This window comes from Ursus arctos, unplaced genomic scaffold (assembly GCF_023065955.2).
Source record: "Ursus arctos isolate Adak ecotype North America unplaced genomic scaffold, UrsArc2.0 scaffold_25, whole genome shotgun sequence".
Taxonomy (NCBI): Eukaryota; Metazoa; Chordata; class Mammalia; order Carnivora; family Ursidae; genus Ursus; species Ursus arctos.
This window is the reverse complement of record NW_026622930.1, coordinates 42,563,637-42,577,772: the sequence shown is the minus strand read 5'-3', so window position 1 is coordinate 42,577,772 and position 14,136 is coordinate 42,563,637. Positions and strand designations below refer to the sequence as shown.

At 39.0% G+C, this 14,136-nt stretch overlaps 1 protein-coding gene across 4 annotated transcripts in view; it reads right to left on the bottom strand.

Annotated features, from left to right (window-relative positions):
* The window catches only part of SOCS4 (suppressor of cytokine signaling 4), a 110,973-nt gene that overhangs the window by 81,499 nt on the left and 15,338 nt on the right, over positions 1–14,136 (bottom strand). For 2 of the 4 annotated variants that reach the window (XR_008961485.1, XR_008961486.1), the window contains exons 2-3: positions 9,936–10,035; positions 4,980–8,454 (exon numbers count right to left, since the gene is read on the bottom strand). The exons of 1 other annotated variant lie outside the window; for it this stretch is intronic. The gene's annotated coding sequence lies outside the window, so the exon portion shown is untranslated. The remainder of the gene's footprint in view (positions 1–4,979; positions 8,455–9,935; positions 10,036–14,136) is intronic. One more of the 4 variants, XM_044377643.3, reaches the window with a different exon arrangement.

Genomic DNA, 14,136 nt, shown 5'->3' with positions numbered 1-14,136 from the left:
GAAAGACAAATTAGAAAAATATCTGGCAAGTTTAATCATAATAGAAAAAGGGAGATAAGTGCATAATAGAAAAAGGGAGATAAGTGATACTAGGAATGAAAAGGAATGTATTAACTACAAATGGTACAGATTTTTGAAAGAGACCTATCATGATCGGTTTTGTGTGTCAATTGGCTAGACCAGATTTGCCAGTTATTCAATGAAACACTAACCTATGTATTGCAATGAAGGTATTTTATAGATTGTATTATAATCAGGTGACTTTAAGTAAGTGAGCTAGTCCTAGATAATTTGGGTGGGCCTGATTTCAATCGTTTGAAAGACTTTGAAGAGCAGAACTGAGGCTGTCCTGAGGGAGAAGAAATTACACCTGTGGAAAACAGTTTCAGCTCAAGCCAGATTTCCTGCTTGCCCTTCAGAAGGTCTACCGTGGATCTAGGGTTTCAGACTTGCCCTCCAGTCTCCACGATTGTGTGAATGAATTCCTTGCAATAAATCTTCTAATATATTTCTCCTACTGGTTCTGCTTCTCTGTTGAACACTGACTAATTCAGGACTATTATAAATAGCTTTATGACAAATTGGAAAATTTTGATGAAATAAGTACCTACAAAAGCAGAGCTTAGTAAAACTGACTCAAGACATCAAAAGACTAAAATACTTAGAAATACATTTGACAGATAAGTGTAAAACTTATACCCTGACCTACAAAACATGAAAGAAGACCTAAATAAATGCAAAGACATCCTGTATTTATGGACCAGAAGACTTAACCTTGCATTATTAAAATGGCAATACTCCCCAAACTGATCTACAGATTCAATGCATTCCTTATCAAAACCCCAGCTGGCTTTTTTTTTTTTCCAAAAAAATGACATGCTTATCCTAAAATTCATACGGAAATTCAAGGAACCCAGAATAGCCAAAATAGCCTTGAAAAAGAAAGAACAAATTGGAGGATTCACAATTTCAAAACTTACTACAAAACTATAACAATCAAGACAATGAAGTCCTGGCATGAGACTAGACCTATAGATCAATGCAATGGAATTGAGAGTCTAGAAATACACTCACGCATTTACAATTGATTTTTGACAAAGTTGGAGGGACAATTCAATGGGGAGAGGATAGTCCTTTCCACAAATGGCGCTTGGACAACTGGATACATGCAAATACATACATACATTTTAATTAAAAAAAAATTAACTCCAGAGGGCGCCTGGGTGGCACAGCGGTTAAGCGTCTGCCTTCGGCTCAGGGCGTGATCCTGGCGTTCTGGGATCGAGCCCCACATCAGGCTCCTCCACTATGAGCCTGCTTCTTCCTCTCCCACTCCCCCTACTTGTGTTCCCTCTCTCGCTGGCTGTCTCTATCTCTGTCAAATAAATAAATAAATAATCTTTAAAAAAAAAAATTAACTCCAAATGGATCAAGACCTAGATGTAAGAGCTAAAAACAAAATTTTTAGAAGAAAACAAGTGTGAATCTTTGTGACCTTGGATTGAACAAAGGTTTCTTAGATATAACATCAGCAACACAAGCAACAAAAAGAAAAGATGTGGGTGGGGGATGGGTGAAATAGGTGATAGGGATTAAGGAGTGCACTTGTCATGATGAGCACCAGGTGATATATATGGAATTGTCGAATCACTATATTGTATACCTGAAACTAATATTACACTGTATGTTAAGTAACTGGAATTAAAAGAAAAAATTAGATGAAGTCAACATCATCAAAATTTAAAATGTGCTTCAAAAACACCATCAAGAAAGTGAAAAAAAAAAAGCCATAGAACGGGAAAATTTTTTTGCAAATAATATCTGCTAAGGGACTTGCATCTAGAATATATAAAAAACTCTTAAAACTCAATAATTAAAGGACAACCCAATTTAAAAATGTTCAAAAGACTCGAACAGACACTTCTCCAAAGACAATACACAAATGGCCTATAAACACATGAAAAGGTGCTCAGTGTCTAGCCAGCAGGAAAATGCAAATTGAAACCACAAAGAGATATCACTTCACACCCACTAAAATGGCTATAATGAAAAAGATGGACAATAACAAGTGTTTGTGAGGATGTGGAGAAATTGGAATCCTCAGATACTGGAATGTAGGAATTGAAAATGGTGGTTTTGTAGTTCCTCAAAAGGTTAAACATACAGTTATCATATGACCCAGTGTTTCCACAACTAGGTATAAATCCAAGAGTAATGAAAACACATGTACACAGGAAAACTTGTACATGAATGTTCAGAGCACCATTATTTACAATAGCCAAAAAGTGAAAACAATCCAAACGTCCATCCATCACGGGATGCATGGATAAACCAAAGGTGGTGTATCCATACAATGGGATAGTTGGCAATAAAAGGAAATGGAGTACTGGTACATGTTAGAACATGGATAAAATATGAAAACATGGTAAGTGAAAGAAGCCAGTCACAAAGCCCATGTACTCTGATTCCATTTGTATGAAATGTCCAGAATCGGCAAATCTGTGGAGACAAAGTGTTTTGGTGGTTGCCTAGGGGTACGGGTTAAGAGGAAACGGTGAGTGACTGCTAGTGGGTACAAGGTTTCTTTTTGGAGTGACGAAAATGTTGTGGAATTGGATGGTGACAGTGGTTGCACAACTTTGCAATTTGCTAAAAACCACTGAATTGTATACTTTAAGTGTGTGACTGTATGGGATGTCTTCTACGAAGTTATTTAAAAAACTGATTTGAAGAAAGGAATATATGAATAGTCTAACCAATTTTAGAAATTTAGTCTATATTTAAAATTGTTCTCAAAAAGAAAATACCAGCTAGATGAATTTATTTTTCTAAGATTTATTTATTTATTTGAGAGAGAGAGAGAGCATGGTGGGGGCAGCGGCAGAGGGAGAGGAAGAATCTCCAGCAGACTCCCTGCTGAGTGCAGAGCCCAATGTGATGAGGGGCTCAACCTGGGGCTCTGTTCCACGACTCTGAAATCATGACCCTGAGATCATGACCTGAGCCAAAATCAAGAGTCCCATGACGCTTAACTGACTGAGCCACACAGGCACCCCAAGCTAGATGAATTTAGAAAACAAGTTCTATCAATAGTCAAGTAAAAATTCCAATCTTACCAAATTACTGAGTATAGCAGCTGTCATAGCCATAATATCGAAAACTGACAAAGTTCTAGAAGGAAAATTATAAACAAAATCTCACTGATGAACATGGATGAAAACTCCTAAGTAAAAATTTTAGTAGGTCAGATCTCAGTCTGTGGGAAAAAAACCACAATTTAGTGATCCCACTGACTTAATTCTAAGGATATACCATTGATTTCACATTAGAAAGTTAGTTAATGCTTATTAAAGGACAAAAATTTCATAAAAGCATGTGTCTTGTTTAGAGAGATCTGTGTCATTCTGCTTTTTTCTGTCACTTTGTGGAATTACCTTTATATGTCAGTGAACCATGTCACCCAAGAACTCAAGCACACTGAAGTATTTTGATGAGGAGGATAATAAAATAAGCATAGATTTAAACTACTAGAAAACTTATTTTAAAAGGAATGATGCTATTGTTGTTTTAATTATAAGTTGTATTTCATTGAATACATGTCTGTTTTCTGTTTTCTCCTGGTATATTTCTCTGTTGGAATTCATGTGTCTCTACTGTAATTGTGGGTACGTGTTGATCTCACCAAGAGACCCAGGGTTTCAAGGGCAGGAACCGTGTTGGTAGATGGTTGGCATAGTCGACACAGTGCAAGCTTTGGAGCCCGAGAGGCTTAGGGTTTATACCCTGCCTCTACCGCCTCTACTGCTGGAGCTATATGGCTCTGGGAACCACTTAACCTCTCTGACTTTCTTTCCCTCTGGTCGTTCTAATAAATAGAATAAATAAATAAAATTCAATAATTTTCTGCTTAGACCTCCTTCTCAGTCTCAGAGAACCAGCACAGGCCACAGCCCCAGAAGGATAGCCACATATCACTTGCCCCTGGACTTCACTTCCCCAGGCCATAGCCACACTAGAAGTGCACAACTGACCCCAGTACTCAGGGGTCCAGTCTCTCTCCCAGAACCCTGGAATTTGGATCCAGAAGCAGAATCAGTTAAGGTGAGGAACTGAGCTGCATAGGCATGTAGAAGGGCGTGCTATCGTCATAGCAGGGGAAAGCTAAACTTATGCGGAAGCAGAGAAATGAATGGACAGAAGAAACCCATCTAGTGAACGTGGAAAAGTAGGGGAAAAAATTAAAAGCAAACAGAAAAATTGCCATGTCAGTATTATCTCAGCGGCTTTGGGGCTCTGATAACAAAAACCCTAGAGAAAGAAGGATGAAGAGCTGGCACTCTAATTTTTAGAGTGTGGAGCAGATTAATGGCAAATGAAATGCTTTGCCTAGGGTTGGAAACTACTCCCCACCCCCAAGAGTGCTCCTCGATGAAAACAGCTGGATTGGAATTGATACGGATGGTTTTTCTAAAGAGGGAGGAGTATTCGTGTGGTTCAATGAGATAAAGACTCTTCATGACATCATTTCTCCCTCAAATTAAATGCTACAGCAGCTGATTAAAAATAGTAGCTGGGTATATCTAGAAAATATAAAGAACTCTTACACTCATCAGTAAAAACAAAACAAAACAAAACACACAGTCCAATTACAAAATGAACAAAAGACATAAACAGACATTTCACTAAGAGGATATACAGATGGCAAATAAACACATGATAAGATGTTCAGTCTCAGTAGCCATTAGAGAAATGCAAATTAAAACTACAATGAGACACCATTACACACACACCAGAGCAGCTCAAATAAAAAACAGTGAGAACACCAAATGCAAGTGAGGATGTAGAGAAACTGGATCACTCATATATTGCTGGTGGGAATGTAAAATGGTACCACCACTCTAGAAAATAATTTGGCAATTTTCTTCCAAAACGAAAATGGACTTACTATATGACCAGCAATTGCCATCTTAGGCACTTACCCCAGAGAAATGAAAACTTGCTTCACACGGGAATATCTCTGCTCATAGCAGCTTTGTTCTTAATAGCCTCACGCTGGATACTATCCAGATGTCCCTCCATGGCTAACTGGTAAAACAAATGATGGTATATTCATATCATGGTACACTATTTAGCAACAAAAAGGAACAAGCTATTAACACATGCAACAGTTGGGATTAATCTCAAGGAAATGATGCTGACCGAAAAAAGCCAGTCTCAAAGGATATTCTCCATTCCACCGTATGATTCCATTTATACAATATTCATAAAATAATATAATAATAGAGTTGGGGAACAGATGAGTGGTTGCCAGAGTTAAAGATGGGGAGGGGAGGGACATGGCTATAAAGCAAGTCGTGTGGTGCTGGTACAGTTGAGTATCTTCATCATGGTGATGGTTTCACGAGGCTTTATACGTGTTAAAATTGCATAGAGCGGGGCGCCTGGGTGGCAGAGCGGTTGAGCGTCTGCCTTCCGCTCAGGGCGTGATCCCGGCGTTATGGGATCGAGCCCCACATCAGGCTCCTCCACTATGAGCCTGCTTCTTCCTCTCCCACTCCCCCTGCTTGTGTTCCCTCTCTCGCTGGCTGTCTCTATCTCTGTCAAATAAATAAATAAAATCTAAAAATAAAATAAAATTGCATAGAGCTACACACACACACACACACACACACACACACACCTGTACTGGCAAAATCTGAATAAGTTGAATGGATTGTTCCAATGTCAATTTCCTGGTTTTGATATGCTACCATAGTTGTGAAAGGTGTTAACACTGGGGGAAGATGGGGAGAAATAGCTGAGGATATCCTACAGTTGACAGTGAAAAACCCTACGTGGCATTTGTAGCTCATGGGAGAGGATTTATATTCCTGACTCCTAAGAGGGTTATAAGCTCTTTAAGAGCAGACCTATTTTTGTGTATCTTCAGTGCCTCTCCTAAACAATGTTTTCCTCATTGACACTGATAAAGGATTCTGAGCCCACAACTGGGTAATCTGAATGATCTTTGTCAATACACCAAGAATAATACTCATTATACCATTTTAAAGTGATGATTAATTTGTAGAAAAAGAAAGGGATAGTAAGTAAAAAAAAAAAAAAAACCTTATTAGGAAAGTTAACAAGAATGTATACATAACAAACCACTTCAAATGAATATTGGCGTACAACAATAAGAAAGATAAAAAGAATACCATCATTTATCCTTTTAACAAAACAAAAGAGTCCAGGTTTTTGTCACAAAATATTGTGTAAACATAACATGCTTCCTGTCAAATGAATGACTATCTGAATGAAAATGCCACATTTCCTTTTTGTCCTAGAAATATATAGGTCACTTACTGATGTTTGAGTTTGACAAAATTTATCAGTAACACCATCATCTGAAAACTCATGATCTGAGATTTCATTTATATGATCAATTCCAGCATCATTAGAGTCTGGAGTGCTGCTGTCTGTGTCTTTGCATTTATCTTCTGATCCGTCTAATAATTTTGAAACATCTCCTCTTGTCAATCTTTTTCCTTTGCTACTATGGTTGGAGAATGAGAAATTCTGAAATCTCAATTTGTTCTCTGAGAACAAGTAAATATTTCCTCCAGTCCTTTCTTCCTTCTTGAAAACTAGTGCAATACTTTGGGCAATGCAATAAGAAAATTGAAGGATAAACTTTTTTTTTTTTTAACCATTGATTTGCATCATCCTTTTAGGTGATTCCATCATTTTTCCATTTTTTTATAATTTAATTGCTTTTTAAAATATAACTAGGAGAAAATTGAAGGGTATGATAAAAGAATCCCCTAAATGATGAAATAGCAAAACATGAAGTAAGAAAAATAAGATCAATAAGCTCCCATAATGTATCTTCAATTTATAAAAAGTGTCAATGAGCCCATATGGTAATCACCAAGATGGATTGAGTTATTCTATTTATTTTTAAACTAAGTTTCTCTTTGTTCTTTGGAAGACCTCTAAGAAAGACTTAGTCACAGAATATTACTGCTTATAAATAGTTAGAACTGCTCCAAAAAGAAAATAAAAATTAATATAGGGTCCAACAGAGCCTGATGGCGTCCGCAGGTTAAAGATGAGTTATTGCTAATTTGTTTGGGATAACAAGGTTACAGAGACAGACACTGTCAGTCACCCACCTAACAGTCATCCCCCTTTTTACTTAGTTCAATGGAACCCTCATTTTGTTTTGTAATAGCCACAGGTAATTGATAGAAGCCATTCTTCTTTACTGGCAATTGGTCTAAGAGTGTTCTAGCCATTGAGATAAGGAAAAATCTCCTGAGGCTGAGGGGGCAGGGTGGGATTTCCCTGGAAAGTTTTCCTAGAAGGACAAGTGAGAGGCAGGTGGTTTTGACCTCCCTTTTCCAGCTGTGTTGGAACACTTGATGTTTGGAGCCACAGCAGCCATCTGTATCAGGGTGGAGACACTGAGAATGACTAAGGAGAAAGTTGGGAAGAGCCTGGGTCTGTCATGACATTACCGAATCCCCAGGCCATGCCCACAGTGCCATCTGTCTGCATGGTTTCAGCCTGTGGTTCTCAACCTCAGCTGCACGTGAGAGTCCTTCCCAAGGCCTAGGTCACAGTCCAGACCAACGAGATCAGACCTCGCCCTGTGGGAGCCAGGTTTCCCAGGTAATTCCAATGTGCAGACAATTTTGAGAGACACTAGTTCAAGCCACATATAGTAGGATATTCAGTTTCTGGCAGGAAAAAAAAAATATCTCTACGCGGTACAGTTTCTTTTTTCTCTCTCTCTTTTTAAGATTTATTTATTTGAGAGAGAGAGTGCACAGGGTGGGGAGGGGCAGAGGGAGAGGAGAGAGAAACACAAGCAGACTCTGCACTGAGCACGGAGCCCGACGTGGGGGCCCGACCCCACTACCCCGAGATCAGACCTGAGCCGAAACCGAGAGTCCGAGGCTCAACTGACTGAGCCACTCAGGCACCCCCGTACAGTTTCTGATTGAAAACATTTATTTTCAGCCAGATAAAACTCAGATCCCCAAAATGGTGAAAAGATCAGAACCAGTTTGTTTTCTCATCAGCTTTGGTTCATCCATCTGTGAAACATTCATAACATTGCAGTTAATTTCCACAAATACTTGGATGACTGGCTGGGACAAATGTACGGTAGCAGTTGTGATGCTAAAAATAAAAATACACCCAGAACAACAAAGAAACATGGTTTTGCACGTCTCTGCTAAGCTGTTCCATTCCCTTTGTCTTTCTTGTAATTTCCAGTTTATTTTTCTTTAATGCCAGTACCGCCGGCAGGATGGTGGCCACCAGTTTTGCAGGCAGCAGCATCTCTGAGTTTTCCAGGTGTAAAGTGATCAACCAGAGGGCATCAGGAGACTCCTGCATGAGGAGCTGTTCCATCAAGATCATAAACATCTGTCATCCCCTCTCGCATCTGTGCTCTTATTGAGAGGATAACTGAAAAACATAAGCAAGCAAACAAAACAAAAACAGGGCATGGCAAAATTTTCTATTGCTTCAGTGTTTTAAGAGCCATCAAATTGCCGAATTACTGACCACACAATTTTTCTCCCTTTGTCTCCAGGGATCCTATTAAATAATGGAAAATAAATGAAAATAAAAAGTAAACCTACAAAATTGATGAAATGGAAGGGGTGGGAAATATCCTTGTATGAGATAATCAAATGAATTTAGGAAGACAAAAAAAGGAGGTGGGGATGCCCAAGGAAGCAAGGGCAGGGAAACTGTAGTCTAGACCAGTTCTTTTCTTAATCTGCCTAGGAGTCACCAAGGGAATGTCGTCAAACTGCAGATTCTGATTCAATAGGTCTAGGACGGGGCATGAAGTTCTGCATCTCTAACAATCTCCCAGGTGATGCCACTGAACCTGTTCTGGCTTGTGGACCACACAGTAAGTAGTGGGGGAATACATAAGGGGGGGCCACGGTCCCAGAGAGGCACGGCCTGCCCTCTGGAGCCTGAGAGAGGGGAGTGAGATGTGGGGCTGGAGACAAGGAGATTAAGTGCAAGTCTGTATTTCAAGGGTTGAAAACCCATTACCTCAGGGGCCAGACAAGGAAGGGGAAGAAAACTGCTGTTGCACATAATTGTAGAATTTGAGTCCACTTACCCAATCTTACGATTTTTCAATAGAAGACAGAAATCTAGAATTTATGTGAAATCTCCTGAATTGGTTTCATGCTTGGCAACCAATTAAAATGGAAGGCTGCTCTAAAGAAAGTAAGCAAATTTTCTATGGAGAATCAGAGAAGCACATTCTGGCATTTTGGGGGTTCCTGTGTGCTCACAAAACCTAGAAAGAAGGGGTAAACCAACGATGCCCAGACAATGATTGATCAGGTAGTAGTGAAAAGTCGGAAAAACATGAAGATTCCATTAAAGGATCTGGTGGAAGTGAAAGATAGGATCCCCGCTTCAATTTGACGTGGGGAACATTCTCCACTAAGTGACAGATGGTCATGATCCTGGCCTTGTGGAAAAGGACTCCTAGCATGCTACTTGCTCTGCAATGACTCATGTTTACATCACCATAGAAATGTAAATTTGTATTCGTGTCCCATTTTGTAAGATGAACTTAGACAAATAATGGACATTTGAGTGGTGGTTATTGAACAGGATGAAAATGTTATAAATGACAATGTAAAAGTAAAGAGGGAGTGCCAGTCGATTAAGCACCTGACTTCGGCTCAGGTCATGATCACAGGGTCCTGGGATCAAGCCCTGTTTTGGGCTCCCTCCTCAGCTACAAGTCTGCTTCTCCCACTCCCTCTCCCCCTTCCCCTGGCCCTACTCTCTCTCTCTCTCTCTCTCTCATATAAATAAATAAATAGATAAATAAAATCTTTAAAAAATGAAAGTAAAGGGGATAGACAAAGGGGAGAGGGTAAAGAATTAGAATGCTAATATCCTCTGCTTACAAAGTGGGAGAGCAGTTGTCCGTCTCTGGAACAAGGGTGGAGACTTAGTATGTTTGTTGAGGGTACAGAGGCGACCAGCAGATCAGGAATACTGATATCTCTGTGGGAGAGAGGGGGTAAATGGGCTAAATTCTTGCTTTTCATGGTAGTAAGTTAAAACAAAATATTCAAAGTTGAATAGTAAGAAATAGCAGAAGTGTATTATTTAGAGATGTGTAGGTTTGGGAAGAACCCGAAGTAAAAAGGACTGATTAAAATACTTAATAATATATTAAAATATATTAAAATGCCTCTGAGGAGCAGAGCTGAGCACAGAACTACAGCTTCCCATTATAAAGTCATCTTTTCTATTCGATTGTTTGACCATATGTGTTGACCACTTTGATAAAAGATAGATGTATGTATCAGTATGTGTATACTTTTATGTATATATTAAAAACATACGCTGAGTTGTAAATTATAGGAAACGAGTACCAGTTCACATGAAGGAAGTGATTGTAAAGAAAACACATTGACGGGCACCTGGCTGGCTCGGCTGGTAGACTGTGTGACTCTTGATCTCGAGATCATGAGTTTGAGCCCCACATTGAGCACAGAGCTTACTTTTTAAAAAAGGACTCATACACAGGATTCAGTGACTTAAAAGAGTGAGAGAGATATGATGAAGCAAGCACAACAAAATGTTAACATTTAGAAGATCTCATAGAAGGATATATGGGAATTCTTTGTGCTGTTTTTGCAAATTTTCTGTAAAATTATTTCAAAATAAAATCCTCATTTTTATTTTTTTTTTGTTTTTCTCATCTTTTAAAAAATTTTTTATTTAATTCAATTTCTTTAAAAACCTGAAAAATCTAGAAGTGTTTCTTCCTTGGCCCCCATAAAAGGCATTTTAGAATCTTTGGAAAATACCTTATATTATAGTAAATTTCAAATGTGGGTTCCATTATAAAATTTTGTTTGGAATAACATCTAGACATTTGAAGGCTAAAGAAAAATAACATGTCCTGCTCTTTGCAGGAAAGCATCTTGTTTGTCTGGTAGAACTTCGAGATTTGCTGGACAATTGAGAAGGGCTGGCCTTAGCGTTCCTGGAGGCACTGAGCTGACCAGTGCAGAGAGCCACTGTGTCACTGTATTGTGGTCTGTGACTTCCAAAGAGACAGTCTGGCAGTGCCTGACAAAGGCAAGCTGGACACTGCTGGATCAGGAGTTAACATTTTTCATTTATTGTATGACTTACATTTCTTTAGGCTGCCCCCTACACTTGGGGCAAGATCATAACCTAATTTAATATCTGTTACTAAAAATCCGACAGTTCTTTTCCATTTGCTTTGACTGGAAATGAATCCAGTTTAAAAGATACCTTTCACTTATCAGTAGCATTTATTGATTGCTTAGCATATGAGAAGAATTGAACTCACATATTCTTGAAGGGGGTTCTATAGTCATCCCGTTTTACAGACAAAAGGGCTGAGTTTAGAGGATAAATAACTTATGCAAGGTCACATCACTTGTAATATAGCTGTACTTTCGGTACTTCCAATTTTTCTAAGTATAGAATAAGGAAAAGTACCTTAAAAGTAAAGAGTAATTTACTTATCTATACCTGGTACAAATTTAAGACCCTGGCAAAGGTCATCTGAGAGTGATTATCCTTGAGTGATAGTCGATAATGATGTACTCTATTGTTAATAAGAGAATTATCAAATTAACTGGATAGTAAGCTACTTTTTTTTAAAGTGGCTACAAAAATTTTGTTATAACATGGAAAAATTCATATAATACAGAGGTAAAAGAAAAAAGCAGGTTGCCAATGGAAGACAACAACATGAAATAAAAATAACCATCTCTATACAGGAAACAAAAAAGATTAAAAAGAAATACAGCAAATTGATCACAATTGTGGTGAGGTTATAGGAGATTTTAACCCTATCAAAAATAACTGTCATTATTTTTCAAATAAAAAAACTGTACATCATTATTTTAAAATATGATTAATTTGTTTAGCAATTATAAAAAAACCACTTTAGTGAATACAAAAGTAAACATCTTGCCTACAAGAATTCAAACAACATAAAGTCTAAAAAATTCGATTTGGAAGGATAAAGGGAATTTAAAGTGAAGGATATTTACACTTAAAACATGGAAAATTTATATACTGTTTGCTAAATGGTTTGGCAATAACTTGACTGTAGTTTTGCTTTAAAGGTACTTGCCAGCCTGTTCCCAGTGGGAAGAAAGAGAAAATGTCACAGTAGACTCTTGCGCACGAAAATCAGATTATTTCTTGGGTCTCTCTTCATCCTCAATAGTTGTTGAAAGTCCTGCCTTTACTTCTTGTCAGAAAGCCCTGGGAGTAAATCTGTTCTGCTCTGTTTGCATGGCACAAAAATACCTCCCCAACTGCCTTCAAAGAGACTATGGTGACCTTGGGTATGACTCTTTGCTCAGTATCATAAAATCTCAAGAGAAAGACAGTGTATAAACATAACATTTACTCATTTCCCTTAAGTAGGCATAATTCTAATGTTTGCAGAAGGTTGCAGAGTCACTTGATGCAGGAGCCAGGTGACAATAAATGACAAAGGAAATTCACCTGAATTGGTTCAAGATGTGTGTTGCTGGGAAACTATGTCTAGGGGCAAATAATTGTATTGATTCCTGGGAAATGGTGACACAATGTAAGTGAACAGACAGGTGCAGCCACACAAACACCAGTTAGGCTTTTTGTTCTTAGAAAGATGAAAGGCTTGCCCTTATTTCCTTTAAAGCTGATGGAAGATTTTAAGGAAAAAAAGAATAAAGATTTATTTGCTATTGGGCGCCTGGGTGGCACCATCATTTAAAAATGCGTCTGCCTTCAGGGCGCCTGGGCGGCTCAGTCGTTAAGCACCTGCCTTCTGCTCAGGGTGTGACCCCGGAGTCCTGGGATGGAACCCCACATGGGGCTCCTCCGCTGGGAGCCTGCTTCTCCCTCTCCCACTCCCCCTGCTTGTGTTCCCTCTCTCGCTGGCTGTCTCTCTCTCTGTCAAATAAATAAATAAAATCTTTAAAAAAAAAAAAAAAAAGCATCTGTCTTCAGCTCAGGTCATGATCCTAGGGTCCTAGGATGGAACCCCTGCATCCCAGTCCCTGCTCGGTGGGGAAACTGCTTCTCCCTCTTCCCCTGCCTGCTGCTCCTGCTGTTTGTTCTCTCTCTGCCAAATGAAAGAATAAAATCTTAAAAAATTATTTGCTATAATCATAATTATTAACAAGGTCTTTTGCATTCATTATTTTCAAAGCAACTTTTCCCTTTCTGCAAGTGAGGAAAATGCAGCCCAGAGAGGTTAAGTATTTTCCCAACGTCACACAGTATAGAGAAGAGTTAGAAGATTTGGAATCTAGGTCTATCAGATTTTGGCCTGGACTCTTTTCATCAGAGATGCCAAATGATCATTTCCTTGTGGTCAGAGGAAAATATTAAAATAAAATAAACAATAAGAAGCTTCTCTGTGGGCTCAGAGGATGCTAGACATGGATGGCTTTAGATTCTGTTTGCGGGAACTGAATGTATGTTTGCCAGTGAAAAATGTTTCTGATGTTTTCCATACTAGGGGAAACGAAATAATAGAGAGCCACTTAACTTGCATGTCATTAGAGTTACTCATTCTCACCATACAGATGCCAACCTTCTTAATTGCCTCTTTGCAGGGTATCATAGAAAGATATGGAGATGCCCAAGGTGGGTTACATTCTTTTGATAAAGTCAGGCAGGGGTTGTGATGGGACAAAAAACTGCCACGGGGAGATCACTACGCTGATATCCAAGTACTGGTGGACATCAATGATATGGAAATTACTGTGCATCCCACCGGAATTTGGTCTTAGGGCCAGGCGACAGATGGAGGACAAATGGTCCCAGTGGCAATCTAGGCTCTTGGTTGTCAACCCTGGTCTTCCGAGAGCCATCGGAGTCAGGAGGGAGGTCCTCCATTCTCTTTCTCCTAAGGCAGATACTACATCTGGAAGAGACTGCTGATAACTTGGCCTTCCTTTTTTCTCCACGGGGGCTAAATGGTGGGTTGGTCCAGTTGGGGCTTCGTGCTACTCACCAGCTGAACAAATTAGTAACATTCTGCAAGTAAAAACCAGTTTCCTCCTCTGTAAAACGGGAATAACAATCCTTACCTCTGAAATGCTTCTTCCTGCTAGATTT